This window comes from Staurois parvus, unplaced genomic scaffold (assembly GCF_062004578.1).
Source record: "Staurois parvus isolate SC_StPar_1 unplaced genomic scaffold, SC_StPar_1.0 ptg000049l, whole genome shotgun sequence".
Taxonomy (NCBI): Eukaryota; Metazoa; Chordata; class Amphibia; order Anura; family Ranidae; genus Staurois; species Staurois parvus.
This window is the reverse complement of record NW_028317845.1, coordinates 1,434,714-1,462,591: the sequence shown is the minus strand read 5'-3', so window position 1 is coordinate 1,462,591 and position 27,878 is coordinate 1,434,714. Positions and strand designations below refer to the sequence as shown.

The following is a 27,878-nucleotide window of genomic DNA, read 5'->3' as shown; positions in this document are numbered from 1 at the left end:
GACTGGATAATGTATAGTGCCCCTTCTCCCTTCCCTTTAGCAAAGCTAAGCCCCAGAAGGTCTCACTCTTTATAAACTATACGAGGTTTGTGTGTGAGATGGTCCAATATTCAGCCATAACCTGTAATGAGGACTATGGTATTAGCAAGAGGGATTCTCAGCCCGAACAGCTCGCCGCTGTCAACATTGACAACCTATTTGAGTTTTGATTAGACATGCTGTGTCAGCTGACTCGGAATGCTCCAGTAAACTGCAGCTTTCTTGTCACATGATTAGAAAGGCGCGTGCAAACAAGGAAGTCAAAGCTTTGGACGGACAGGTTTGATTTGTACGGAAGCTGCACGTTGACTGTGGGGAAAGCGTCTAGTTGTGGATTCTTATAACGTGTAATCCCATATGTCGTGAAAAGGTGACTACAGTCCACTGACATACAGGAAAGGCCTTCTTGTTTTCCGTACAGCGAGAACGCTTCCTGGAGGGAGGGCGCCGCCATCTTGTACGGAAGGACTGTGGGATTGGTCATGGTGATATGCTGCGCAGCACCCAATTGCACCAACCGGCAAGGGAAAGGGACGAGGGGGCCGTGTCCTTCCACAGGTACGACTACTCCCTTGTCAGCTGCTATGACAGAGATAGGAATCTGTAAGGTCACTATTTTGGCATCTTTGGCACTCCAGCAGTGCATGCTGGGACTTTTACAAATATTAAATGCTGTCCAGCCTTCTTTAGTTGGTGTGCTAAACATTAGATACCGCTGCTTCTAGAGTTCCCCTTTAATTCAGTTTTAGAGCTACAAGATGCTCTGATGGTTGATTGGATGAAGGTGTCTCATCTCCCTCTCAGTTACTAAAAACATCACTGTAATAAAAAACAACATTGTGAGTTCTACTGTTAACCACGCTTTTGTTTTTTGTTTCTTTTTTTTTTGCAGCAGATTTGGATAAATATATTTATATACCTCCGAAAGATTTACCCCCCTTCCTGACCAGGCCATTTTTTGCAATACGGCGCTATGTTACTTTAACTGACAGTTTCGTGGTCTTGTGACGCTGTACATTAATAAAATTCATGTCATTTTTTTTCCCACAGATCGAGCTTTCTTATAGTGGCATTTAATCACCTCTGCTTTTTTGTTTTTTTGTTTTTTGTGCTAGAATTGAAAAAAAAAACACCAACAATTTCTGCTATAAAACATATCCAATAAAAAAAAAATTTCTTCATAAATTTTGGCCAAAATGTATTGTGCTACATATTTTTGTCACAAAAAATCCCAATACACATATATTGATTGGTTTACGCAAAAGTTATAGCGTCTACAAATGGCGGTATATATATTGGAATTTTTTTTTATACACTAGTAATGACGGCGATCAGCGACTTATAGTGGGAATGCGATATTGTGGCGGACAGGCTGACACTTTGTGAGAACCAGTGACACTAATGCAGTGATCCGTGCTAAAAATATACACTGTCACTGTTTTAATGATACTGGCTGGAAAGGGGTTAAACATCTAGAGCAATCAAAGGGTTAATTGTGTGCCTAGCCAGTGTTTTTGTGTGCACTGTGTACTGTTTTTACTAGGCAATCTGCTAGATTTTATTCCTTGAATAAAATCTAGCAGATTGCCATTGACATAACACAGCTCTGCCTTGTTTGTCAGTCTCCTCGGAGGTCAACAGGTAGCGGATCATCCATCAGCCGGCAGCTGTTGATCAGTTCTGCTGTGTCTGATCACAGCAGAAGTGGAGGTAGGCACGTGCCCCCCTAGTGGCGGAAGTGCGAAATCATCTGCTATAGGGCTGACGGCAAGTGGTTAAAGCGGAGTTCCACTCAACCTAACAAAAAATAAAAGCAGCTACAAAAACTGTAGCTGCTGACTTTTAAAAAACAGCCACTTACCTGTCACTCGGTCCCATGGTGTGACCCCCCCCTTCAGCTCATTTCACCGGCCGTCCTGGATTCCAGCATCTTCAGTGTGGGCACCCGGCTGTGATAACTTGTGGCTTCACAGCTGGGTACCCACTGCGCATGCGCGAGTAGCGCTGCGCTTCCTGCATGGTCCTGTAGTTTCTTCTGGGACCTGTCACGTGTCCCAAAAGACTACAGGGAGGGAGGGAGGACACCTTCCAAAGGTGCAAATCCTTAATGGGGAGCGGGGGAACAGTCCTTAAAGCAGAACTTCCTCCTTTTGGGTGGGGCTCCGCTTTAAGCACGTCTACAATGTTTTCACTTTTTGCATACATTTTTTTATTTATTTCAGGTACTTATATAGCGCCATCAATTTACGCAGTGCTTTACATATATATATTGTACATTCACATCAGTCCCTAACCCTCAAGGGGCGTACAATCTAAGGTCCCTAACTCACATTCATACATACACATACTAGGGCCAATTTAGACAGGAGCCAATTAACCTACCTGCATGTCTTTGGAGTGTGGGAGGAAACCGGAGTACCCCGAGGAAACCCACGCAAGCACAGGGAGAACATGCAAACTCCAGGCAGGTGGTGCCGTGGTTGGGATTTGAACCGGCGACCCTAGTATAGCCAGGCAGAAGTGCCAACCATTTAGCCACTGTGTTGCAAATCTTTTTTTGCCAGAAATTACTATAACCCCCCCCCAAAAAAAAGTATATTTTCTGAAAGCAGAAACACTGGACAATGAAATGGTGGTAGCTGCAGTGTTTTATGTTGAAATTATTTATCAAACGCATATTTGTAGGGAAATATATACTTAATGTGAACAAACACAATATTTTGGTAAAATATGAATCTTAAAACTGACTGTATTTTGTCTGGTTCCTTAGGAACTGGCTGAAATTCACTCAGTGTATGGCCAATTGACACCTAACCCTGAGCTGCTGTTTAACATGACCATATGATTAACCACTTGCCTACAGGGCACTTATGCCCCCTTCCTGCCCAGGCCAGTTTTCAGCGCTGTTGCACTTTGAATGACAATTGCGCGGTCATGCAACACTGTACACATATGAAATTTTTATCATTTTTTTTTGACAGATAGAGCTTTCTTTTGATGGTATTTAATCACCTCTGGGTTTTTTATTTTTTGCTAACCAAACCAAAAACAACTGAAAATTAAAAAAAAAAAAAACAAAAACATTTTTTCTTAGTTTGTGTTATAAAATTTTGTAAATAAGTGATTTTTCTCCTTCACTGATGTGCGCTAATGAGGCTGCAGTGATGGCCACTGATAGGTGGCACTGATGGGCACTGAGGAGGAGGCTCTAGTAGGTGGCACTGATGGGCACTGAAAGGCAGCACTCATATTTGGCACTGACTGGCACTGTTAGGTGGCACAGACTGGCAGCACTGACAGCACTGATAGATGGCACTGATAGGTGGCACTGAAAGGCAGCTCAGATGGGCACGGATATGTGGTATTGATGTGCACTGGTAGGCACTGATATGTGGCATTGATGGGTACTGGCAGGTGGCATTGATGAGCACTGACAGCAGGCATTGATGGACACTGACAGGTGGCACTGCTGGGGCTACACTGATCATCAGGGCACACTGATCATCAGTGCCCTGATGATCAGTGTACATGTCCCCTCCGAGGAATGCCGTTTACCGGCTCTCCTCTCGAGCTGTCAGTGTGACAGCTTGTGAGGAGAGAAATGCCGATAATCAGCATTTCCCTATTTACATGCGATCAACTGTGATTGGACACAGTTGATCTCATGACCGAGCCGACATCTTTGGCTCTTTCCGTTGATCGGTGATCCTCTGTGTCCAAGGGACATAGCGCATTGCCACTCTGCGCGCTCCCGGAGCCACGCATGCGCGGTTAGAGTGGGAGGACATCATATGACGTCCTCCCAGAATGAGAGAGCCGCCTTGCACCCGTCATTACCTTATATGGCAGGTGCGGGAGGCGGCTAAGGAGGAAAGCAGAACTTTATAACATCTTAAAGTGTATTTCTACTTTTGCAGCCAAACTAGGATAACACTTATCGTATACTGTTTTTGTTACATGTCCCCATTCACATATTATAACTTAAAAAAACAAACAAACTGCAACTTACCTTTATTAGATGCTTTTTTCTGCACCCTCCAGCAAGAAAAATTTCTACTAGTTCTCAGGGAATGCAGAGGTGAACAGTGTTGGAAGGGGTGGCAGGGGTGAGCAGCGCTGAAAGGGGTGGCAGGGGATGCAGGGGTGAGCAACGCTGGAAGGGTGGCAGGGGATGCAGGGGTGAGCAAGGCTGGAAGGGTGGCATGGGATGCAGGGGTGAGCAACACTGGAAGGGTGGCATGGGATGCAGAGGTGAGCAGCGCTGGAAGGGTGGCAGGGAATGCAGAGATGAGTAGCACTGGAAGAATGGCAGGGAATGCAGATGAGCAGTATTGGCAGAGTGTGACAGGGGATGCAGAGCTGAGCACTATTTGCAGAAGGTAGCAGGGGATGCAGATGTGGGCTGTATTAGAAGAGGGTGGCAGGAGATGCAGAGGTGAGCAGCGCTGGAAGGGTTGCAAGGGATGCAGAGCTGAGCAGTATTGGCAGAGGGTGGCAGGGAATGCAGAGCTAAGCAGTATTGGCAGAGGGGAGCAGGGGAGGCAGAGCTGGGCAGTATTGGCAGAGGGTGGCAGGAGATACAGATGTGGGTTGTATTTGAAGAGATATACAGAGGTGAGCAGCATTAGAAAAGGGTGGCATTGGATGCAGAGGTGAGCAACATTTAAACAGAGTGGGAGGGGTGCAAGAGTGAGAATCATTGAAAGATGGTGGCAGGGGGACACAGAAGTGAACACTGCTGAAAAAAGGTTGCAGAAGTCAGCAGCAATAGAAGAGGCTGGCAGGGAATGCAGAGATTGGAGGCATTAGAAGAGAGTGGTAGGGGATACAGAAGTGAGTAGTGATGGAAAAGGGTTGTAGAGGATAGCTGCATTAGCAGAAGGTAGCAGTTGATGAAATAGGGTTGCCACCTCATCCCTTTAAACCCAAACACAGGTCCTGAGGCTAATTTAAAGTAGATAACACATGTTAATTACACAGGTCCTGAGGCTAATTTAAGGCACTAAGTGAGTTTAATTACCACCTTAATCAGCCACAGGACCTGTGTAATTAATATGTGTTCAGTTTTAAAGGGATGAGGAGGCAAAGGGTGGCAGAGAATGCAGAGATGAGCAGCACTGAAAGCACGGTGCAGGGGATTGCAGGGGTGAGCCGTGTTGGAATAGGGTGGCAGATGTGAACGGTGTTATAAGGGGGGTGCAGGGGATAGCCGTGTTGGAATAGGGTGGCAGATGTGAACGGTGTTATAAGGGGGGTGCAGGGAATAGCCGTGTTGGAATAGGGTGGCAGATGTGAACGGTGTTATAAGGGGGTTGCAGGGGTGAGCCGTGTTGGGATAGGGTGGCAGATGTGAACGGTGTTATAAGGGGGTTGCAGGGGTGAGCCGTGTTGGAATAGGGTGGCAGATGTGAACGGTGTTATAAGGGGGTTGCAGGGGTGAGCCGTGTTGGAATTGGGTGGCAGATGTGAACGGTGTTATAAGGGGGGTGCAGGGGTGAGCCGTGTTGGAATAGGGTGGCAGATGTGAACGGTGTTATAAGGGGGGTGCAGGGGTGAGCCGTGTTGGAATAGGGTGGCAGATGTGAACGGTGTTATAAGGGGGGTGCAGGGGTGAGCCGTGTTGGAATAGGGTGGCAGATGTGAACGGTGTTATAAGGGGGGTGCAGGGGTGAGCCGTGTTGGAATTGGGTGGCAGATGTGAACGGTGTTATAAGGGGGGTGCAGGGGTGAGCCGTGTTGGAATTGGGTGGCAGATGTGAACGGTATTATAAGGGGGTTGCAGGGGTGAGTCGTGTTGGAATAGGGTGGCAGATGTGAACGGTGTTAAAAGGGGGTTGCAGGAGTGAGCAGTGTTGGAAAAGGAGTACAGGGGTACTTTACTGGGGGGGTGTACTTGCAGTGACTTGGAAGCTGGATTTTGAACAGCTGGGAGGCACAAGTGTTCCCTTTCCGTCTGTGGCAGCGATGCAATCGCACAATTTACAGAAGCAGCAGAGACCAAGGGAAGTCAGCAGCAGCATGGTAGAGTGGAGGAGACCCATTCTGACACACACATATAGCACCATATGAGCAATAGACATGTGATGCCTGCCTAGCGCCTTCTATATACAGTATGTCTATTGATATACCTTGCAGTCATGTAATAATTACATGACTGGAAGGTAGACCATAGACATACCTAGCAGACATAAAAAGTTTATACTCATACAAAATTATTGCAGGAAATCATATTTTGCATTCCAGTACTTTTGTTGTATGAATATGCACAATATGTATTCCCATACTTCTTTTGTATTTTGAATGTGATGCCTTAATGTGCAAGAAGTAAATGGGCTCTCCCAGTTAAGGCATGAATGGTTTTCGAAGAAAAACCAGACCTTACAATGGACACAGGAGAACTCTTCCACAAGGGGATAGCTGGCTAAGAACCTTTCCAGAATAGTGTCTACCGCTGGGCCCAACACACCGACGACAAGTTCACAGGGCTTACAGAGCAGACACAATTATCTGTACCTACACCTGATACAATACTCTGGAGCCTTGTAAATATATTGTACCTAGGTACTATGCTCTGCAAGAAAACATTCAACAGAGATTTAGGTTGCATGCTTTTGCAAGTACAGCAGGTAAAATAAGTACTGGACACGTCACCATTTTTCTTAGTAAATACATTTCTAAAGGTGCTATTGACATGACTTGTCGGTAACAACTCATGCAATCCATATACTGTATACAAGGACAACAAAACAAATAAGTTCAGATATTAAGTTATGTGTAAAAAAAAAAATAAAAAAAAATGGAATGACAGAGGGAAAAAGTATTGAACACGCTAACTAAAATTTATTTAATATTTCATACAAAATCCTTTTTTGGTAATGACAGGTTCAAGATGCATCCTATATGGAGAAACTAGTCGTATGCATTGCTCCGGTGTGATTTTGTCCCCTTCTTCCACACAAACAGTCTTCAAATCTTGAATGTTCCGTGGACCTCTTCTATGAACTCTGATCTTTAGTTCTTTTCATAGATTTTCTATTGGATTTAAGTCAGGTGATTGGCTGAGCCATTCTAGCAGCTTTTTCCTTCTTTGAAACCAATTGAGAATTTCCTTGGCTTTGTGTTTGGGATCATTGTCTTGCTGAAATGTCCATCCTCGTTTCATCTTCATCATCCTGGTAGATGGCAGAAGATTTTTATCTAGAATGTCTTGGTACATTTTTCCATTCATCCTTTTTTCAATGACATGACGTTTGCCAGTACCGTATGCTGAAAAACCGCTCCACACCATGATGTTCCCACCTCCTTGCTTCACTGTTGGTATGCTATATTGGGGTGATGTGCAGTGCCATTTGACCTCCAAACATGGTGTGTATTATGGCATCCAAAGAGTTCTATTTTGGTCTTGTCTGACCAGACTACATTCTCAGTATTTCACAGGCTTGTCTAAATGTTGTGCAGCAAACTTTAAACGCGCTTCAAAATGCTTTTTCTTCATCAGTGGAATTTTCGCGTGGTGAGCGTGCATACAGGCCATGTCGGTTGAGTATAATACTTATAGTTTTCTTTGAAACAATTCTACCTGCTAATTCCAGGTCTTTCTGAAACTCTCCACAAGTGTTCCTTGGCTCTTGGAAAACTCTTCTGATAATTATTTTCACTCTTTTGTCAGAAATCTTGCAAGGAGCACCTGGTCATGGACAGTTTATGGTGAAATGATTTCTTTCCACTTCTGGATTATGGCCTTAACAGTGCTCACTGGAACATTCAGAAGTTTAGAGATTCTTCTGTAACCAATTCCATCAGTATGTTTTGCAACTATAAGGTTGCAAAGGTCTTGAGAGAGCTCTTTGCTTTTACCCATCATGAGATGTTTCTTGTGTGACACCTTGGTAACGACACCTTTTTATAGGCCATCAGTTGAGACTGAACTAGCTAATATTAATTTGCACTGACAAGGGGCAGGATTGCTCTATAATTACTGATAGATTTCAGCTGGCTTTCCATGCCTTTTTGCACCACCCTTTCTTCATGTGTTCAATACTTTTTCCCTGTGCAATTCCATTTTATTACACATAACTTGAATTCTGAACTTATTTGTTTTGGTTTCTTTTAGGGATGCACTGAAACATATCGGCCGAAAATAGCCCTATCGGCATTTTGCCAATAGGAAAATTTTAGCCACTACAGGTGCCGATACAGGGAAGCTATGTGTACTGCAGATGTGTGTGTGTGTGTGTGGGGGGGGGGGGGCGGCAGCAGCGAAGAAAGGTAGGAGAGGAGCAGTGTATACAGTGAGCTACCACTAAATGTCACTGCCGGTTTTTAAATGTCATTCTCTGAGCTATAGTAAGGGGGAAACAAACGGTAATTAGAATTAAAAAATGGCATTGTTTTTAAATGCAATTACTGGATTTTTTTTCTTCACTATAGCTCCGAGAAGGAGCTGTCATTCCCCCCACCACTAAAGGAAATAAAGGCATTGGGTCACCAGTGACATTACCCAGTGACCCCACCCCTTTGTTTCCTTTAGCAGAGAGGAGAATGACAGCTTCTTGTAGCTATAGTGAAGGGGGAAAAAAGCCAGTAATTACATTTAAAAACCGGCAGTGATATATAGTGACAGCCAGTGAGGAAGCCTGAGTGTATACACTACTCCCTCACTGTATACACTGCTCTTCTCCTGCCCCCTCCTTGCACACACTTCCCCCCCCTACAAAGAGGACCTGTCACTCATATGCTATCATATAGGGGAACAATAATCCCCTATGTCATAGCAATAAAATCATAAGATAAAAAAACAAATTTGAGCATCCCCATCCCCAGATACGCAGACATTTTGGTTTCTGGCCACATGAATTCTAAATTTTCGGTATCGGCGCCAGAATTTTCATTTCGGTGCACCACTAGTTTCTTTTGTATATATGGATTGCATGGCTTGTTACTGACATATGGTGAAACTTTGATGTCAGTAGCACCTTTAGAAATATATTTACCTAGCAAAATGGTGATGTGTTCAGTACTTATTTTACCCACTGTTGCCATGTCAGGACACTTCTGATAAATGTGGTCCCTAACTGTAAACTATCTGAGTTTCCTAGCTATGGGAACATACACTATATTGTCAAAAGTATTGGGATGCCTGCCTTTACACGCACATGGACTTTAATGGCATCCCAGTCTTAGTCCGTAGGGTGCAATATTGAGTTGGCCCACCCTTTGCAGCTATAACAGCTTCAACTCTTCTGGGAAGGCTGTCCACAAGGTTTAGGAGTGTGTCTATGGGAACGTTTGACTATTCTTCCAGAAGCACATTTGTGAGGTCACGCACTGATGTTGGAGGAGAAGGCCTGGCTCGCAGTCTCCCTTCTAATTCATCCCAAAGGTGTTCTATCGTGTTGAGGTCAGGAATCTGTGCAGGCCAGTCAAGTTCCTCCACCCCAAACTCACTCATCCATGTCTTTATGGACCTTGCTTTGTGCACTGGTGCTCAGTCATGTTGGAACAGGAAGGGGTCATCCCCAAACTGTTCCCACAAAGTTGGGAGCATGAAATTGTCCAAAATATCTTGGTATGCTGACGGCTTAAGAGATCCCTTCACTGAAACTAAGGGGCCAAGCTCAACTCCTGAAAAACAACTCTACTGCATAATCCTCCCTCCACCAAACCTTACACTTGGCACAGTGCAGTCTGGCATGTACCGTTATCCTGGCAACCGCCAAACCCAGACACATCCATTGAATTGCCAGACAGAGAAGCGTGATTTGTCGCTCCAGAGAACACATCTCCACTGCTCTAGAGTCCAGAAGCGGCATGATATACACCACTGCATCTGATGCTTTGCATTGCACTTGATGTGAGGTGATGTAAGGCTTGGATGCAGCTGCTTGGCCATGGAAACCCATTCCATGAAGCTATTTACACACTGTTGTGCTAATCTGAAGGCCACACAAGGTTTGAAGGTCTTTAGCTATTGACTCTGCAGACAGTTGGCTACTTCTGCGCACTATGCACTTCAGCATGCTTTGACCCCGTTTTGTCATTTTACGTGGCTGAGTTGCTTTTGTTCCCAATTGCTTCCACTTTGTTATAATACCACTAACCGTTGACCGTGGAATATTTAGTACAAGAAAATTTTACAGATGGACTTCTTGCACAGGTGGCAACCTATCACAGTACCACACTTGAATTCACTGACTTCTTTCACAAATGTTTGTAGAAGCAGCCTGCATGCCTAGGTGCTTGATTTTATACACCTGTGGCCATGGAGGTGATTGGAACACCTGAATCATCTGAAGACAGCCCTTAACTGTACAGGAACATAAGATGCCCAGATATCACCTTTACAAGTCAGCTGAAGACTTCTAATGTGTTTCTGCACCAAATCCAAAAGAATTAAAGATTTCAGCCACTCTGATCTGTTTGAAACTATCAAACAGGTAATGGTGCACATGGGCAAGGCCATGTACAAAAATGGTGCAAAAGGGGGTCCCCTGCACACTTTTAAGCTAACCAACAAAACCCCCTAACTAAATCTGTTTCAACTACTTAGGTTAAAAACAGGTTTTAATTGCATGTATTTACAAATATATGGAGCACTGGAAAGTGGGAGGGTTCTTGGCATGCATACACATCATGCTAAGATGAACTGAAAAAGGTAATTCGATGAATGGGGAGTCATTCATAGGAATAATCCACACGCCCAATTATTTTTGGTTCACTGCCAGTATATGTCAGTGATGTTTGCACTTTCGTTGGTCCTTTGTTCTGTGCCGTTTTGAGCAAGCCCTTTTATATACATTAAATCACATGACACAAGCAATGGCACCCACCCTTTCTGAAATTAAAAGTCAGATCACCACGTTAATCTTTGTTTTAAAATTTCCATTTTAAACTTGATTTTAATGCCTCTTCAGGGCCAGGAAATCGTGTCGGTATTGCTGGGTATATTAATTTCCCAGACTGATTTGAATGCTTTTTTTGTTCAAGTCCTGCTCACTAAACCAATCAAGAAAAACACTACCTAGAACCAGTGTTTACCTTGCTTATGATCAGTTTGGAACCAATGCTAGTGTTACCCCTACTTTTGTTACCTGCTGTTATTGACAGCCAGAAAGTGTTCTCATTTCCCTGTAAATAGTTTTTGTATACAAGCATTGAAGGTATTACATTATATCATTCACAGTATTATGCTTTAATCTGGCAGGTTCCCTCTTAAGGATGCAGCTCGTCTTTACCTCTGGACAGTTGCCATACAGCGCAGTGACTGGACTCCAGGGCCCTACTCTTTCCTGTGCAGTGAACACTTCACGTTGGATAGCTTTGTACCACGTATGCCTGACCAGCACCCGCTTCTTCGACCAGATGCTGTTCCTTCCCTCTTTAAAACTGGCAGGGAAAACCAAAGAAAAGAAGTAATAGAAAAGCACGTTGTTGGCATTGAAAGAAGAAAGCAGGGTCAGAAGAGAAGAGCGCCATCTTCTATAGAGGAGGACACACCACCCATGTACTCAAATGAGGAGGTTATGAAGGAGTATCAGCTTCACTTTGACATTAATGGCAGAGATGACATGAACCCCAGTTTTCTTTCTAAAGCATCAACCATTAACACAGTTTGTAGGTTTATCTACTCCCTGCATTCGTATAGCCGGTCTTCTACAACCTCCTTATTACAAAATGTAGTAAACATGAATGTTCCATCTTGTCCAGAGGCAGAGGACACAGAAATGACTTGTGAATTTTTGTCTCCTACACAAAATAGTCAGTCCCTTTCCTCAGTAGTACACGACAGTGAAGATTTCTTGTCTCAGGTAGACAATTCTCAGGGGTTGTCATGTCATGTAGAAGTTAGTGATAATGTTGAGTTGAACTCCATAACAAAAGATCCCCCTGAATTAGAGGAAACTGAGCTTAACAATAGATTCTTAGAGTCTTGTGAAGTTTGTGTAGAGGAGCCCTGTGATTATACAGGTGAACCAGACGAGTTTCTGCTTCAAGAAGATAATGACGTGGAGCCCAGCACTGTTAACTTGTTGCATTCATACTGCTCTACCTCTAATCCTCTGCCTGAGAAGAGACAGCAATGCCTGACAACAACATGTGATATGGGGTGGCGTTCTGGGCAGTCTAGCAGAGATCCATTCAATACAAGTATACAAGGTATGAACATATATTTATTTTACTTTTTTTTTTTTTTTTTTTTTTTTGTAGGTTTACATTTTATCTACAACACTATACAGTGAAAACTGAATGATTCACATCCATCCCAGCTCCAAAGAGGGTTACAACACAATGTGCTCACTACAACTATAAACACCCATAACTATGGCAAATGCCAATCAACCCACCAGTATGTTTCTGGGTCTACATGCACAATGAAGGAAATTGAATGCAGGACACAAGTTCTGCAGATCAGTGGTGCTACTACAGAGACAATATAGAGAAAATGTGGGCTTTGCTTTCTTCTATTTCCTTTGAGGGCCCTATTTTTTCGTAGTTTGTAGAGAAAAGCATGTCCCATAAAGGCAGAAGAGGGGTCCATGTGATCACTGCAATGTGTTCTGGAAGACTTTGACTGATATGTTATCCTGATAAATGCTATCCTGATATGATTTCCTGATAATCACATGCAGTAATCAAGTTACCAGTGTTCTCCTTTCTGTCTATCTCCATTTCTTCCTAATCTGGGTAAATTCTTGCTGTAATTTTCTCCCAGATCTGCCTTTTTCTTCTGTTGTCCTTATAATGCTTATATCTGGGGTCATAGAGCACAGGGTACTCCAGGACCATTGTGATGAAGTCCTCTGCATTTATGGGTGACCTGTATGCCATTATGGCTGTACAGTGGCTCTCCACACACACACCACGTGCACAGATCCAGGTAATGGAATGGGGAGGGACAGGTCATAGAGTCAGGAACAGGTTATAATATTCAGTAAAATATTTTTTTCTTTTAAAGGGGAACAGTTTGGTGAAGTGCAGTGCATTTGAAGCACGTTTGCAGTGCATTCACCTGCATTTGCAGTGCAGAAAAATGCAGCATGCTCTACTTTTTTATAACTGCACTGCACTGCAATGGTGTGAACTATGCCTTTAGGATTACATTGATTATGACTGTCTATACAGTTGGAGTGCAGTTCAAAATACAGCCAACTGCATCCTACCTTCTGCTTTCGATTGCCTAGGCGATTGGACCAGAAGTGGGAGCGGGTACCTGTCAAATTCGGGTACCCGCTCCCCCACCCCCCAAAGGTGCCAATCCTTAATGAGGAGTGGGGGAGCAGTCCTTAAAGCGAAACTTCCCCTTTTGGGTGGCGCTCCGCTTTAAGTGACATAAAGATTGTTTATAGTTTCTAAACAGCGTAGGTAGCTACTCAAAGGACTATATTTACCTTGTGTGTTAAGCTCCAGCATACATGAGCTTCTTCACTTAGAAGGCTGCCAGCACATGCATTTTTGTCTTACTGCTTTCCTTCCCTGTCCTTTCTTTTCTCTTTTATCTCTTCTTTTCTTCCAATATCACAATGAAGACTGATTTGTACAAGCTTTTCAGGAAAAAAAACACCCTTTTGATAACGGAACTGGCTTTCCCAATGCTTCTCCCACATAGTATGTGATTTTTCAGAAAATCAATCTCAAATATTGCTTTATGCAAAAGACACCTCCTGTGAACCAGTCTGTAAATACAGCATGGCAACTTGCTGACTCAACAAAATCCACAGGCACTCTCAACACACCAGGAAGACTCAAAAGTGGAATCCAATGTAGTTTATTCCAGGTTTGTATTATAGGGGATGTATTGTAAAAGTGTGCTTATTGAAAAATGCAGTATGCTATTAAATATGGTGTTCTGTATGTTAATTCTCATATACAGACACCAAGTAAAGCATGCTGTATGTGTTATAAAAGGGGAGTGCTCACAGTGTGCTTCTTGAAACAGAATGGAGGACAGATAGCAAACCCATCTCATAGCCCATTTTATACATGTTGTGATAGGCTGTTTTCAGCCATGTGAATTGAGTTGTAATTCACACACATTGCTGGTACACTTATTTACAGATATCAATAGTCAAAATATGCACAGGAGCTCATCCGTGTCTGCTGTGCTTGTCACACCTGGTAGACCAATGTTTCCCAGTGATCTTTCATTGGTGAAAACAGCTGCATATCTAGATATGTTACACAGTACTTACAGTTATGTGAAAAAGCCAGTACACCCAATGAAAATAGTTTCCTTTTTAATATTTTAACAGGCAAACATTAGATTTTCATTCAGTGCCTACAGATAAAAGTAATATATTTGAAAAAAATGACACATAAAATCAACATAATAGGGGAGATTTATTAAAACTGGAGCACTCAGAATCTGGTGCAGCTGTGCATTGCAGCCAATCAGCTTCTAACTTCAGCTTGTTTAATTAAGCTTTGATTGGTTTCTGTGCAGAGCTGCACCAGATTTTGCATTCTCCAGTTTTAGTAAATAACTCCCAGTGTATTCATTTTTCAATCTAAATCTATGAAATTAGAATCAAGGGTTCCAGATTAGATGCCAATGATTAGAACCTCCTTGGGGAGTATGCTAGGGAATTTATTTAACCCTCAGATATCCGGGTCTGCTGTTCTCTTTGTTATTGATGTGTGGTGTCATATTAAGATCAAAAGAGCTCTCTAAGGTCCTCAGAAGATTTGGATGGCCATGGGCAGGGCGGACTGACAACTCATGGGGCCCCCGGGCAATAGGGGATCATGGGGCCCCTGTGTCCTTGTCCACACTCAAACCACACCCAAAAAAGCCTATGAAAGGTACCATTGGCATTTTATGGGGCCCCCAACTGACCCTTGGCCCTCGGGCAGTGACCGAATTTCCAAATGGTCAGTCCGCCCCTGGCCATGGGTCTGCAAAAGGATTTAAAAAGATTGCCAAATGGTGTGAAATGAATTGTCCTACTGAAAGGAAAAAAGTTTTCAAGTGGCGTAGGTTTTCAACCTTTGCACTTAGGCTGGCATGTCTAGCAAATTTAGCCCGAGAGCTGACTAGTGCTAAAAGAAGTCTCCCAAAGCCCTAACATATTATTGCAGGATCTGCATGTACCTGCAGGGGCATTTTTTTTAAATCAGTGCGCCTGTGTGCAAGATCATAAGTTGGTCCCCATTGCTTAATGAAAAAAAGTGATGTATGTAGCAAAGACAGGGCATTGTTTTCATTACGCTAAATATTGGGTGTGGCCTAATGGGGTGTTGTTGAATAGAGTCTAAGACAACTTATGTAATATAAAATATGGTAGAGTTGAACAGGGAATGTACAGCGCACTCTGGCGGATAGAACTGAATGAAATGTCACTTTGCAACATTCCATTGACGTTAAGAAAAAAAGAAAAAGTTGTGTGATGTGCTGTCTCCAGTGCATAAGTAATGTACCTTTCTCCTCACACACCAGGAGCAGTGTTCTAATGCTACTGTTGTAAATTAGCCCTTAGTCTCTGTTCACAACACATGCCAAATTGCAAGTGTGTGGTGCCATTCATTCTTAATTCATTATATTTTGAGGGAATTCCCCTATGCTTATATATCAATTTTTCATATCATATTGTTATACCCATCAAGCCACTGCTGCAGCGTAGGGGGAGCTTGGGAGGTCCACTTCAAAAGTAAGAGCCTACAGGCCTGAAACAAGGCTCTGGAGGCTGCCTCTCAACTGTACTTATCTGGTATTACAGCATCTAGGATATCCAGGAGACAAAATTTAGGCTACAACGGTATGGACACCTGAAGTACATTAATAACCGTGGCAACAAACCTTTCCCAGTAGTGGTGGCGCTTTGGGCAGCACCTTAATAAATGTATTGGGTTCCCTATGTCTCTGTTACTTTGAGTACACAGGGAATCTAGGCGTATGCCCATGGAGTGTAACTTAAGTGGAGTGTGATGTATTCTCAGTAGAATGTATAGCTGTGAGAAATTAAGGGAACATATGCATACAGATTCTGGGGCCTCCTCCCACTGGACATTAAGGGAACACATGCGTACAGATTCTGGGCCTCCTCCCACTGGACAATAAGGGAACACATGCGTACAGATTCTGGGGCCTCCTCCCACTGGATATTAAGGGAACACATGCGTACAGATTCTGGGGCCTCCTCCCACTGGACATTAAGGAAACACATGCGTACAGATTCTGGGGCCTCCTCCCACTGGACATTAAGGGAACACATGCGTACAGATTCTGGGGCCTCCTCCCACTGGACATTAAGGGAACACATGCGTACAGATTCTGGGGACTCCTCCCACTGGACATTAATGGAACACATGCGTACAGATTCTGGGGCCTCCTCCCACTGGACATTAAGGGAACACATGCGTACAGATTCTGGGGCCTCCTCCCACTGGACTTTAAGGGAACACATGCGTACAGATTCTGGGGACTCCTCCCACTGGACTTTAAGGGAACACATGCGTACAGATTCTGGGGACTCCTCCCACTGGACTTTAAGAGAACACATGCGTACAGATTCTGGGGACTCCTCCCACTGGACTTTAAGGGAACACATGCATACAGATTCTGGGGCCTCCTCCCACTGTTCTCCCGGAATATCGCCTAAATCTCCCTGCCATTTCTCACATGCTAAGCTGGGAAAGCTCTCCAAATATTCCCCCAAAAGCATAGCATTACAATTGGATATAAAGCACTTTGTAGAGCGAGACTGCTGCATAAGACCAAAGACTGGGGTTTGTGACATCTGGGTCTCCAGAAACCTCTGGGTCTTCACCCCATGCTGCAGTTGCAAATAATAAAAACACATGTTCTGAGGAATACCAAATCTAGCCTGTAGTTGTGCAAAGGAGAGTAGTTGCCCATGTGCAAAGATATGTTTAAGGTGTGTCACCTCATACTCTTTGCCATATAGTAGTATGCTGTAGCTTGGCCAATTCAGGGTTGGTATGGTTGTTCCAGATAGGGCTATAATTGGTATATCCCGTGATGTTTTGCTTTGTTTTAGCCCATATATAGGGTCAGACAGCAGATTCTTGCATTAACAATCAGCAAATTCCTGTGGCTGGGATCACAGGTGGATGTGAACTTCTGCAGCCAGGAAGCCTGTATAAAGCAATGACAGGCAAACAGGAGCTGCAGGGGCCGCATGTATAGGAACATCTGGTGGTTACTTATGATTATGAGCAAATGTCTAATCCTGGTAGCAATCTGTCTGTGTCCAGGGCCGAACATCTGTCCCTAACCACTGGATGTACACATAAACATGAGCAGTGGCAAATAGCTGTGGCTCCTGTCAGCCTGTCATTGCATTGTACAGGCTGCTGCTGTTCGTGTATATTTATCCCAACTGCAGGAATCTGCTGCCCTGCCCTAACTGCACATGTGAATGAGCTCAAAATCCTGTGTTTTTCATTTTGTAATTCTTCTGCACTGCACTAATGTATCCATGTATAGATTTTAAGTGACAGTCCAGCTAGTGTACTCCAGCATGTAATACTGTGCACCGTCTCTTATGCCGGCCATACATGGGTCGAAAATCGACTGATTTTTCATCCAAAAATCGGACCTAAGAATAATCGGCTGATTTTCGCTCTGTTAGTGGGTCAATGGCACCGGACGATTTTCATGGTTCCTTCCCTTTTCGGTGATTGGGCATGTTGGAAAATTTGTGAAAAACGACCAATTTTCGACTCGATGATCAAATCGTACGATCGTTTTTCCAAAAAGAATATGGGCATGAGCCATGACCTGTAAGGAACAGAAGTTTTGCCTGTTATATGGGGTGAACTTTATGACTTGGTTGGCCGATTTTTTAAATCATTGATGGTACCATCGGATTACCGAGCGAACGACATTTCCATATTTTGGATGAAAAATCATTTGGAAATCGAACCATGTATGGCCCGCATTAGGCTTGGTCCACACTATTGCGAGTGGTTGCTGGTGCGGGAATCACAGCTGTTCCCACAACCACCTCCAGCCAAAACTCACAGCTCTTTAAAAAACACGCAGGACTACCATTCATTCTTAATAGCACACGCATGCATCAAAAAACACAGAGCGTTTGCAGGAACTGCAGGGAGATTGCATGGTGCAAAAGCACCATGCGATTTCCCAGCCGCTGCATTTTGAAACTGCTGCAGGAACCTCTTCCTGCGTGAAAAGCAGGCACAGCATCCTATTCAAATGAGTGAATTGCCACGCCTGCACAAAAACGTGGCCCCCAAACCCACAGTAATGTGAACCTAGCCATATTGCTGCCCAGAAGAATGTCCATATAGGCATATTTCCAGTATAGAAGGCGTTCTATGACCTGTGCTTGTTCTATTTATACCAAGCTGGATATTTTCTCAGCTAATAATAATTTCAGAATTTCATGTAATGTCGCTTTCTCAGTGGCCAAGACATTACACAATAATTGTTGACAGCTCTGGGGAACGGTAACCTGAAGCCACATATCCCAGAGTGCACTGCGTCTGTGTGGTGTCATATCCTGGAACAAGAACAAGGAAGAGAAATGGCCTTGAATCCTAGCACAGGTGAAACACTGCAGTTTGTGATTAGTGCCTAGGATAGACTGCAATACAGCGGAGTTGTCTGCGGAATTTGCCTCCATGTGTGCTGGCTGTATGCATACTGTTTTTGTTTTGTTTTGTTTTGTTTTTTTTCGTTTATTTTTTTTAATCTGCAAATTCAAACCACTACTTAAAAGTTTTAGTATAACAATAGTTTAGTTGTGTACAGCTTTTTATAACCTCTTTACTGGCAAATATTTTATATGAGAATTCAAGATACAAGCAAAAGATTTGTTTGCAGTGTTTACTAGTGCATGTTAGCAAGCTAGGCATGCTTAGTCTTGTAGTTCCACACCCACAGCTTTTCTGTACTTGTGACAGCTGACATTGCTCTACTTTAGTATCTCTTCTTTGATGGCCCATTAACGTCTTTTATGGTATATTAACTTGTGTTGCATTAAGGCAGTCCATTAAAATGGATGGGATGCCGAAGCACTCTAACATGCCCAAAACTGGATGAGACCCTTTTTCGTGAAATGCAATGCCCTACTGTGTGCTGCAAGGCAGGATCATTGCCTTAGTGCAGTGGTGTCAAACTGGCGGCCCTCCAGCTGTTGTGAAACTACAAGTCCCATAATGCCTCTGCCTTTGGGAGTCATGCTTGTAACTGTCAATCTTGCAATGGCTCATGGGACTTGTAGTTTGGCAACAGCTGGACGGCCGCCAGTTTGACACCCAAGCCTTAGTGCATTAGAGTGGCATTGGGTTGTCATTCTGAAAGACACCGCAATACAGTAACGTGTTACATGATGCATTCATGTAAACAGGCACTTAAAGTATTTGAGTATGTATTCAGTTTCAAACATGTACTTGAAAATGTCAGCTGGAGACTGAAAATGAAATGTGTTTTTTTTTTTTTTATTATAAGTGACAGTACTGAAAGACCGTATGCTTTGAGTTGAAGAGGAGGTAGCTGAATTTCTGTTTGTCACTACTGTGAGTTTTAAGGATGCTGAAATTTTCAGGATAGGCTGTGTCGGTGGGTAATTATGGGCCCCAGCCTCAGGTAGGCAGGGCATGCTGGCATTTGTTGTTCCTTAATAGCTTGAGAAGCACTAGGTGGATTACATGGAGGCTTTCACAAGGATCATACTAGTCATTTAAGAGCTTTTCCTATCAACAAGTCAATGAACTGCTAAAGGTAGTCAGAAAACATTGCAACTATGCTAAAAGCAGAATGTCCAGGAAAATATTACTGAGTGTAATGTATAGTTCAGTTAAAGGTAGATGCCATGAATTCAGTGTTTGTGCTTCTGCACAAGTCTTTTCCCTCAGATCTCATCTTTCGGTACTGTACATCTGTGTGTATTTTTTAGTCTCCTCTGTCATAGAAATACAGGGGATATAAAAAGTCTACACACCCCTGTTAAAATGTTAGGTTTCTGTGATATAAAAAATGAGACAAAGATAAATCATTCCAGAACGTTTTGTACCTTTAATGTAACCTATAAACTGTACAACTCAGAACAGCAAACTGAAATCTTTTAGGGGGGGGGGAGTAAACCTAAAAAACTAAAATAAGCAGCCCCTTCATCAGGTGGAAGACGCTGGTTTTATGTCTGTGTTTGTTAAATCTCTAAACTGACCTTGTGATGTGCTGGTGACAATATTGCTTTTGAAGAATTTGGTCATGACAGTACTCAGTGGAACTTTGACTACTTTACCATTTTGAGTGCACCACAATTTTTGTATTTTTTTTACTTGCCTGCTTTCTCTAAACAAAGACTTCAGAATATATACCTCCAGTAAACAAAACTGTTATTGGCTCATTTCCTATCCACCGTGCCTGGGAACATTATATTTTGTGTGAATTACAGATGCACCGCCTTTGAACCCTGCCGTGGCCCCTTTGGCATGGATGTTGGGGACCTGGGAGTCAGATCCCCTTGGGGAGGGGGAGTTTCCAACTATACCATCATTTTGCTACATGGAGAAAGCGGTCATTTCACACGTTGGCCAGCCTATGCTGAATTTCACGTGAGTAGCCAGTAGACAAAAGATTGATTTGCTTTTTGCTAAAATAGTGAAAAAATATTATCGCTGATTTATACATTGTCATTATCTTCCATAGATTATGCAAATTTCAGCTAGTTCCTGATGAACCGGCTGAAATTCACTCCTAGAGTGGCCCTGTTGCCACCCATCTGCCCAAAATTCTTCGATTGAAAGATTGAAGTAGCCAAACACAAAGTTTGTCTGATACTACAGCTTCTGTACGGGTATTCTGACAGCTGGCACCAATGGTTGATTGATCCTTCCTTTAATAGTGCATGGTTCTAGTGTTGACATGCAGGTGTTATATTGATTTAATATAACTTACACGGGTACATGGCCCAAAACAAATGAAAGCCTTACTGAGAAAACTTTAACCTCATTTTGCAGATAGCATATTCCAGCATACATACCGGTAGATAGTGTTGTGTGACAGTTCACAACAGTGTTTCCACACTGCTCCAGTACTGCAGCCCAAATCTGTCATATTGGTGCTACCATTCTAAGCATGTTTGACATACAAGTTTATCTCCATAACACTAAGCCACTGGCATGTTGTGGCTGGTGAAAGCTGCTGCTCGACCATGGCATATGCATTAAGGGACAACTGTGAGAAATGGCGTTTTCAACCTCCCATCATTCCAGATTATGCATTTGCCTCATCGTATGCATCATATTTGTCCATAGAGCAGACTCCATTTACACAATGTAGGTTTCTGTAATATAACCAAAAATCTCATTACTTGCCTTAGGCAATGACATTCTTTCTTCAAGATTGAATAACTGTTCCCAATTCTTCCACATAAATCACTGTATGGATATAGATTACATGATAGAGGAATAGTGTTGAATTTGACTTGCATCCAGAATGGCAGATGAAAGTTGGAAAAAAGGAACAGTTGTATTTATTATATGAAGGATTTAGACGCCATATGATGTGAAATAATATGTATGGGTAATGTTATTATGCAGGTTTTGTGCCTCCAACCCTGAAACTGGGAAGCCACTGCACAGAGAGTGTGGATTCATCCGTGTGAAACCGGGAACCAGCCAGGTTGCATTTATATGCGCCCAAAATATAGGTACTGTTATAGTGTAGTGCTTAGAAATGTACATTGCTATTCTGATTTTAGTCAGGTAGTTATTAGTTACAGATTAAACCAGGAAATCTGTAAACTTTCCCTTGCAGTGGAGCTACACCTGCGCTGAAAATGTTAACTTCTTGTTTAATTATCTGGAGGAGTTAAAGCAGTTTTACACACCTGATGTTTGCTTCCCCGGCAGAGAGTGCTTCCCAATTATCCAGAGGTGGACTGTTCCTTAGCATCCTCACACCCATTTCAGGGCTATGGTCTTGATGATGTCAAAGGACCTTAGACCGCTGAAGCATAGGGATTAGTAGTCTGCAGGGATTGGTCTAGCAGCATGGAGGAGCCTGCAGGAGCCGACGATTTGGAAAGTAAAAGTGCTTTACCCCAGACAGAAACATGCAGTTAATGCTACAAGGGTGGGTGCGCCCCCGCTGCAAGGGAGGATTTTTAGGTTTACTAAGTTCAGCTTTTGTTATATGCTCTGAAGTTGGAGTACATGCATTTTGTTACATTAATGCATAGTTAGGCCTTTTGGCAGTTTCACTGGAGCACGCTAAAGGATTAAAAAAAAAATGTAGGAGTCAGTCCAACCAAAAGTGTTAGTCCACCATATTTTAGTCCATCTTGGAATTTTGGGTGTTCTAGCACCTTCTGTTGCATTCTCTATGATATAAATAAAGATAAAATGCAGCATTTTTAATGGCGAAAGCCCAGGAACTCAAGCACAAAGGTATCACTTATAAATTTCCCAAGACATAAACAAAACTGTCAGGAGGAGTAACTTCCAGCTGCTACCAAAAGTTGAAATACACTATATTGCCAAAAGTATTGGGATACCCCTCCAAATCATTGGATTCAGGTGTTCCAATCTCCTCCATGGCCACCGGTATATAAAATCAAGCACCTAGGCATGCAGACTGCTTCTACAAACATTTGTGAAAGAATGGGTCGCTCTCAGGAGCTCAGTGAATTCAAACATGGTACCAGGATAGGTTGCCACCTCTGCAATAAGTCCATCCGTGAAATTTTCTTGCTACTAAATATTCCAACAGTTAGTGGTATTATAACAAAGTGGAAGCAACTGGGAACAACAGCAACTCAACCATGAAGTGGTAGGCCACGTAAAACGGCAGAGCGGGGTCAGCGCATGCTGAAGTGCACTGTGCACAGAGGACGCCAACTGTCTGCAGAGTCAATAGCTAAAGATTTCCAAACTTCGTGTGGCCTCCAGATTAGCACAACAACAGTGCGTAGAGAGGTTCATGGAATGGGTTTCCATGGCTGAGCAGCTGCATCCAAGCCTTACATCACCAAGTGCAATGCAAAGGGTCAGATGCCATGGTGTACATCATGCTGCCACTGGACTCTAGAGCAGAGGAGTTGTGTTCTAGAGTGAGGAATCATGCTTCTGTCTGGCAATCCGATGGACATGTCTGGGTTTGGCGGTTTCCAGGAGACCGGTACTTGCCTGACTGCATTATGCCAAGTGTAAAGTTTTTGGTGGAGGGGGAATTATGGTGTGGGGATGTTTTTCAGGGGTTGGACTTGGCCCCCTAGTTCCAGTGAAGGGAACTCTTAAGGTGTCAGAAAACCAAGACATTTTGGACAATTTCATGCTTCCAACTTTGTGGGAACAGTTTGGGGATAGCCCCTTCCTGTTCCAACATGACTGCGTACCAGTGCACAAAGCAAGGTCCATAAAGACATGGATGAGTGAGTTTGGGGTAGAGGAACATGAATGGCCTGCACAGAGTCCTGACCTCAACCCAATAGAACACCTTTGGGATAAATTAGAGCAGAGACTGCGAGCCAGGCCTTCTTATCCGACATCAGTGCCTGACCTCACAAATGTGATTCTGGAAGAATGGTCAAACATTCCCATAGACACACTCCTAAACCTTGTGGACAGCCATCCCAGAAGATTTAAAGCTGTTATAGCTGCAAAGGGTGGGCCAACTCAATATTGAACCCTATGGACTAAGACTGGGATGCCATTAAAGTTCATGTGTGTGTAAAGGCAGGTGGCCCAATACTTTTGGCAATATAGTGTATCTGTTTTAGGTGGATTGACCTTGGTGCTAAATGTTGTGAAATTCAGCTTTAGGCATAGAGCTGTATGGACTAATCAACATCCTTTTTTTATTTTTTGTTCACTTTTATTTAAATGAAAATTTCCTTTACACAAAGCTTTCCATTGCAGGGTTTTATCAGCATCACACGGACACAGAAAAACATAACACTTTGGCCTCCTGGCTGTTGAGTTGCCCACCTTGGTCCGCTCTCTGCCTATTGGAGCGCTGACTGTAATAGACAGTGTTTCACTGTCTTCTCATCAGATGATAGTCTGGTCAATGCAGTCACGTTCAACAATACAGACTCTTGGCTGTTCGGACTGCTTTGTCCCTCAGTCTGCTTCCACCCAGACTAGAACCTTCTGTTCAGGCAGCACCCTGGTCAAAGTGCCTGTTGGTCAGGCCTGGACACAAGATTCCTGCATGTCTGTCCACAGCATGACTCTCCTGGAAAGTGGGGATCCCTGGCTGGGTTGCCTGATTCCCTTTTGTGGGTCAACACACACCTGGCAATCAGCCTCACACCTGCCCATACACACTTTCATTAGTGAACCAGTCATTAACTGCCTCTTCAGACAGAGCCAGATCTTCCATCTGTGGCAGATTATTCATGCACAATAAATTTAGGCCCATACTTACATTAGGATAGACTAAAGCTAAGATAAAAAGAACATTGTAATGTAGATCAAAAGTCAAAGCACCCACTATTTTCTAAGGTCTGCTGTATATCCATTGCTGCCTATAACTATGCCATACTCAGTCTAGAATGGAGTTCCTGTGGGCTTCATATACTGGCAGTATTGATTGTGGTTGCTGTATATTGCTTTTAGTGCATATTATTATTATTATTATTATTATTATTATTATACAATATTTATATAGGGCTAAAAGGTTTGCTCAGCGCTGTACATTATAGTGGGGGACAGAACAGGAGACAATACAGTTACAAAACAAAACACGAGGGATTCAAGGGCCCTGCTCTTTTGAGCTTACAATCTATGGCGTTTTCATTATAAAAATAAGCATAACTGAAAATCTAATCCTAAGCAAATACCTCTTAGTATTAAAAATTTACTGGAAGTTGTGGAAAAGCGGAAGAACTTTCAGGAAGATAATGGCATTCCAGTCTTTTTAAAAGCAGGTGATGGTGATGTCTTATTGTACAGAGTGGCCATGCCAATCACGATTATTGGATATTGTTATAGTTTACTTGAAACCGGTAAAGCTTCATTTCCTCAGAAGAAGTGATTGCATGGTAAAGGATATGTTCACCTTTGGGAATATATTGCATGTTCCACCCAGTTTTAGGGAGGAACATGTAATATGTTCCCAAAACCGCAGACGCTGCCCGCCACCCCCCCTTCCTCTGACAGATAGTACAGGGAGACTTCTCCCTGTACTAGCTGTCAAATTTGAAAACAGTGCAGCCGTGCGGGGCTCCGCCCACATGGTTGCATCATTCATTCACAGACTTCCGTGAATGAATGAACTGCAAGTCCTGACAGCCTTAGCGGCTGTGGGCTTGTAGTTTTCAATAAATACTACCATGCTGTGGAGTGCCATGGTAGTTCATTGAAGCTTCCTGTCAGAATATCTGCTTGAGCGCACATCGTGTACACCAAGCAGATATTCTGACAGGCCTGCAGGAGACCTGCATGACATCAGCAATCTACTAATCGCTGGTGAAATGCTTTCCAGGCTCCTGCAAACAAAAATAATAAATGCACATTTTTTTTTACCTGCAAAAAAATGTGCATTTATTATTTTTGTCTAAAAGGTGAACTTATCCTTTAAATCCTTAGTGTGCTCTGCAAAATGCAAATGCTTCAGTGGATGTAGTGGCAACACACATTTTGTCACCTTTCTAATCTTGTTTCTGTCTTAGGTGTTGTGGAGGTGGAAGAAGGGGAAGTGCAGGGGGAACAGCTCACTCTGACCTCACACTCACTCAGCAGAATGAGCTTTGCCAAGGAGCCTTATGTGCAGCAGGTAAGAACAAAAGTGACAGATTCTGTAGTGCACTTATGGCACTTTTACATTTTCTTTAAAAAGTAGCTTCTAATTAATCAAAAAATTATATTATTTTAAAGGTAATATATATGAGGTTTGTATCTGTATAATCTTCACAAATAAAACATAACTTTTTTAAAATGTTTTACATTTTTGTTATAGTCTTGAATAGCCTTTCTCAATCTTTTTACCCCTGAGGAGCCCCTAAATTAATGTTTATGTCCCGGGGAGCTTAGTATAGCCAATTCATTAGGTGTCAATGGCAAAAATGCCTCTTACATTGGTGGTCTGTAGAAAAAGAATTCAACCCTTGCAGACAGCAAAAAAAAGATTATCTGTATCATGATGCTGGCTTTGGTTGGTCCTGGAACTATACAGGTACCATCAAATGGGTGGTCAGTTAGCCACAGCTCAAGGAAGCCCTTGCAATCTCTGAAGAAACCCTAGGGTTCCATGGAACCCTGGGTGAAAATGGCTAATCTAGATAATGCAGAGATAACAAATAGATATGTGTTTTTTGTTTACATTGTTACATAATAGGTATGTACATTTTACTTAGCATTTACCATGTGTCAATACACTTGTGTGAATGTCTTTCTCTCTCAAAGATAAACAAAATTGATTATCAGAATTATCAGAATTTTGTTTAACAGATCTCTTGGTCACAAGTGGTCATGTCTCAGCACTATGAAATTCAACCAAGTGAAATCACAGAAAGTAGCCTTTTTTAATACTTGTTTGTAGATGATTATATTTTCCATTACTATTCCACTAGCAATCTTTTTCTTTTTGCAGATTTCCCGCACCTTCCGTCTGACCCCTGAAGGAAAACTAGAACAAACCGTCTCCATGGCAACCAGCACACAAGCCATGGCTCCTCACTTACGGGTTACATACAAGAAAGTGACCTCATAATTGCTTGTGTCCAAGATCTTGAAAAGCCTTAAAGCTCAAAGGACCTGATAATAGTCAAAGCTGCCTATTGTTCTAGCATGTCCTAATTTATTTTTCTAAAAACTTTAATTAAAGAATAATTATTAGTCCTCATATTATTGTGACCTATTTCCACATTGATCAGTTGTTATGTTATTTTTTTTTATGTGTCATTGGCACATCTGAAGGGACATAGGGCCAGCATGGTCTTTGATATCTCAAGAAATCCAACCTTGAAAGGTCAAACTAGTCTTTATAGATGCTCATGTGTAAGTAATTGAAAGTGTAAAAAACACAATTTAATCCAGTTATGTAGTCACTATGGTGACACTGAACCACTGAACTACTCTGATGACAGGATGTAAATTGTAAAAAAAACTGAAATACACTATATATATTTTTATTTATTTTTTTTTTTTTTCAGTATCCCTGATCACTGGCACACCAGTCATATGATGAAACTACTGCACTGGTGACAGTATGTAAAAAAAGTTTTAAGAATCGTAAAAACAAAAAAAAAAAATTAATTTTCTAAACAATTGTCACAAAATTACAACTTCAAAAAACTAGCCATGCCTCTTACTAAACACCCTGGGCTGTCTACTTTCTAAAAAGGGGTCATTTGGGGGTATTTATACTGTCCTGGCATTTAGGGCCTCAAGAGATAGGCAGGAGTACATCAGGATTGAAATAAACAAGAAGTTTTCAAATATAAATACCACAGTTTGTAGACACTATAACTTTCACACAGATCAATTAATATACATTTATTGGGATTTTTTTTTGTACGAAGACAAGTAGCAGAATAGATTTTGGCTTAAATTTATGAAGAAATTTTATTTTATTGGATATGTTTTATAGTAGAAAGTAGAAAATATAGTTTTGGGGTTTTTTTTCAACATTTTCAGCCTTTTTCATTTATATAGCCAAACATAGAAACCCAATGGTGATCAAATACCACCAAAAGAAAGCTATATTTATGTGAAAATAATTATATAATTTTAATTTAGGTACAGCATTGTATAACGGAGTAATTGCCAGTTAAAGTAGCACAGTGTTTCTTGGACTTTATAGTTTTTTTGACTGTTAAAAAAAAAACTTTGAAAAACTTAAAGAATACTTGATACAAAAGTAGCACAGTGCTGATCAGCAAAAAGTTGCCTGGTCATGAATGGGG

The 27,878-nt window shown here is 42.4% G+C and overlaps 1 pseudogene across 1 annotated transcript; it reads left to right on the top strand.

The window, feature by feature from the left end:
- The first annotated feature begins 314 nt into the window (after nt 1-314).
- Nucleotides 315-26,815, top strand: LOC149470255 (peroxynitrite isomerase THAP4-like; annotated as a pseudogene). The gene is made up of 6 exons (XR_016309332.1): nt 315-597; nt 11,243-12,195; nt 20,421-20,580; nt 21,568-21,677; nt 25,644-25,747; nt 26,564-26,815. The product of XR_016309332.1 is annotated as a peroxynitrite isomerase THAP4-like (transcript).
- Nucleotides 26,816-27,878: the final 1,063 nt, after the last annotated feature.